The following is a 3,990-nucleotide window of genomic DNA, read 5'->3' on the forward strand; positions in this document are numbered from 1 at the left end:
TGTGAAAAAACAAATAACTAACTAAAAAGTTTCTACATATTAAGAAAGCTATGAAGGGACTTGAGTTGATTGTCTGCAAGTGCATAATTTTAAATGGCATGCAACACGTATAAAGGTTGAGTTAGATAATTAACATTTTACTGGCCGGTAATCAAAAGTATATCAATTATATTTCATGAAAATGAATTATTGCTTGAGTGTACCAAAATGGGACACACATCATCAATTGGCTGGGAGGGCCTAAATACCGCTTGTTTGTGCACAATCCAAAAATTGATAATAGTCATCTTCTATAAGCAACCTTAATTTCTTAATCTCTTTTACAACTATTGAAGTTTCTGAATTGATTGTCTACAGCATGCCAAAAGGCCTTTCTCTCAAAAACAAAAGTTGACGTGTCCTCATTGCAACATGTTTCCACTGAGAGCATCCAAAAATATTGCATCATAATATGGGCTTTTTTATTGAATTTGATGACGTGTGGGGCAAGCTAAACACCAATAAGAAAATAAAATTAAAAAATGTCTAATAGCATGTGGGCCGGTTAATTCAATAAGAAATGGGAATGAGTACATACTCTATTTTGTTGGTACATACATCTGGCACATGTGAATCAAATGCATTAGTTGGACTTGAATATATTTCTAATAACCAAGATAACCATGTCTGAGATCATTTTTTTAATGATATAGAGACCATGTGTGTATATATGTATAAGTGCATCCTTTAAAAAAAAAATAGGCAAAGCTATGCAAGACGAAGTCAAAAGAGTTATTATAGATAAACATGAGTTTGTACCTGTAGGCACTGGAGGAGCCAGGAATGTAAGTGAGGGTGAGCCACCCAGAAGCCAAGCATTAAAAAAAATACACTAATTTTTTTTTTTAACTAAAAATTCAAACCCGATCACAAAACAAGTATATTTCGAACATAAAAAAATAATATAAAATAATTACAATAAATGTAATATAAAAAAAATAAGAAAAGAAAAAAATAATTCAATCTAAACAAATACTTCTTCATAGTTGTCCTTGGCAGTCTTCTTTTTTGTCATCCCTATTCATCTTTTGGAAGCATTGCAAGATCAACTCGGTATCAATGCTATCAAAAACTTTTTTTTCAATATAAATCTAAACAAATACTTCTTTATAGTTGTCCTCGGCGGCCTTCTTTTTAATTTTGTCATCCATCTTCATCTTTTGAAAGCGTTGCAAGATCAACTCGGTATCAATGCTATCAAAAACTTCTTTTTCAATATATGTTATTAAACAATCATTCAACCATTCATCCGCCATCTGATTGCGCAGATGATTATTTATGATATTCATAGCAAAAAATGTCTTCTATCTCCACAGTAGTAGTAGCAACAGGTAAAATCAATGCCAACTTAATCAACAAATACACAAGTGGGTACACAATGTCTTTCTTCGTCTCAACTATTTTTTTTGGCTAGGCCGTTAATTCCATTTACTTTACCAAACTTAGTATCGGAACGCACATCAATGATATAATTATCAAGCTGATATGCTAATTCCATCTAATCTATCTCTGAAAAATCATCGGGATAAAGTCGAGCAAAATGGATCAATTTTTGCTTATCGAAAGTAGCAAATGACTCACAAGGATCAAGACATGCCATGTAAAAAAGTAATTATGTGTTTGCTTCATTAAGCCGGTCATTTAACTCTTGAAGTTGCAAATCAATACAGTGATAGAATATCCAACACGATAGTAATGTAAATTCAAATAAAATCAAGTTCTTTACGTTTTTCATGTTGAACCCGCTTTGACGTAGATTGGTCAACACCACCATCCTCAGTTTCTTGGTGACTTCGCTTTGAAGAGGATCCTAGTTCAACACTAACAACATAATTTGTGTTACTAGTTGGTTGAGCGGGCAACGACTTTTCTTTGATCAAATACTTTAGCATAGCTATTTAAACAATTAAAATAAACCACCAATCAATTTAATTGAAATTGCACGAATTAAAATAAACCACCAATGATGTTCACAAAATAAAATAATAATCACAAACATATAAAAGTCTAAATAATATGGTTTAGGAATCAGTACAAAAATACGATAAAAAATTAAATAATATAAGGATTACCTAGTTACCTCCACAAAACCGGTAGATATAAAGTTGTTTGTTTGGGTAAAAGAGTTGAAGACTTAAAATTTAATATAGAGTAATAGAGAATGGAGGAGAGGAGAAGTAGAGTATGTGAGGAGGTTTATTTCTTTCAGTTTTTTTTTTGGATAGAGTATTTCTTTGGATTTATATATGGGTGAATAAATATGAGATAAATAGGAGCACCAGTACGGTTTGTTTTTTTTTTTTGGAACTGTTGCATTTTTGGTATACAGATATTAGTCTGTACATCAAGTACATCACAATTCACACATTAGCACATGAGCACATGGGATTTTGTTTCGTTTATTACAATTCAGTGAATTCACACATTAGTACATCATCACAAGGGCTTTTGTTTCGTTTATTACAATTCACATAATTCACACATCATCCCTTTTTTTGTTTGCTTCTTAGCACTTGCGCTTTTGTAATAAGTGATCCCTACTTTTTTTGTTTGTTCAAACTGAGGGTACGCCAGGGTGTACCCTGGGGCCCCCTGGCTCCGCCACTACCTGTAGGAGTGTGCAGTGGCAGTACATGCAAAACCCAAAAATCGTCATAAAGGTGTGTTCCTGCAATTGCAAAAAGAAAAGTGAGTAAATGAATGGGAGTCTAAGCTACTTTCAAGAAACACAGTGTAACACCATTTATTTTAATATACTAAAACCTTATAATTAGTTCAGGGTCTAGAATTAATTTCCTTGATAATACTCTGCACCCACATAATGGTGATAATGAAGCCTTCACTGCCATTCAATGGAAAGTTGAGCTCTAAACCATAGATTTCCATTGATGAAATACTTAAAACATATACTATATTTCCGAACTAATTGTGATATATATAGGTCATCTTCTATCATGGATTCCAAAGTTAAGGATTAGTATTTTTTCCTTTAAAGAAGAAAAAACATCTATCTAGGCATGATTATGAGTTATCATATATATATATATATGCTTAAAGAATATTGATGCTAAATAACTCAAAACCATATTATCAAAGTGATTTGTTAGTCTACGTACTTGCCTCAAACTTAACCTTATAAGATAACAAATTAAAAAGTTCATAGAATCATGTTGATGTAATCTTACTAAAAAAAAATTATATATTTTTAACGCCGCCACATTGTCTAAACATATAAGAATGCATTCCTCTCTTATTATCATCATATATATCTTAGTCAACAACCGATTGTGTAAGAAAATAAGTTGTTATTGGTCAGTCCTAAAGGTAAGATTAGATTGCTCCTTTGTTCCCTACTAATTGTGTAAGAGCCTAGTTTTCTCTTCCCTCTGGGTGAGTCGATCATCTCTCTCAGGTCAAGTTTAGATCTCGAACTAACTTTATAGGAGGGAAGAGAGATGTATGTTAAGAAAACCCTATATTTCCTGTCATGTCTTAAGAACCCGACTCAATAGAGAAAAGAAGGCCGGACTGCAAGAGATATCACTTTAGATGATGGAACTTCACTTAAATGTCTTTGGATCTTGGCTATTTCCATATGAATTTTATAACTCATACTGATAATGAATATATTGTAATATGTTAAATTTCTATTTTCTCGTCCGATAATTAGAATCATGGGTTAATAGTTTCACCGGTCTTACATATCAGGTAAATTAATGTGTTAATACCATCAATGACTTAGCAATACAAATTCAAACTGTGACAAAAAACGCAAAAAGAATATAAAAGTACGACTAATAAAATCAGTATCACATTGACTAAATAGTGGGATAATTGCTGGCGCGCGTGTGTTAAGGGACTAACCTATTGTACTTGGTCTTCTCAAACAGTTGCAATTAATTCAGCAACTCAAATAAAATTTGAAATTTCATCTACTTAGAATGACCCATG

Source organism: Coptis chinensis, chromosome 3, assembly GCF_015680905.1.
Source record: "Coptis chinensis isolate HL-2020 chromosome 3, ASM1568090v1, whole genome shotgun sequence".
NCBI classification, from domain to species: Eukaryota; Viridiplantae; Streptophyta; class Magnoliopsida; order Ranunculales; family Ranunculaceae; genus Coptis; species Coptis chinensis.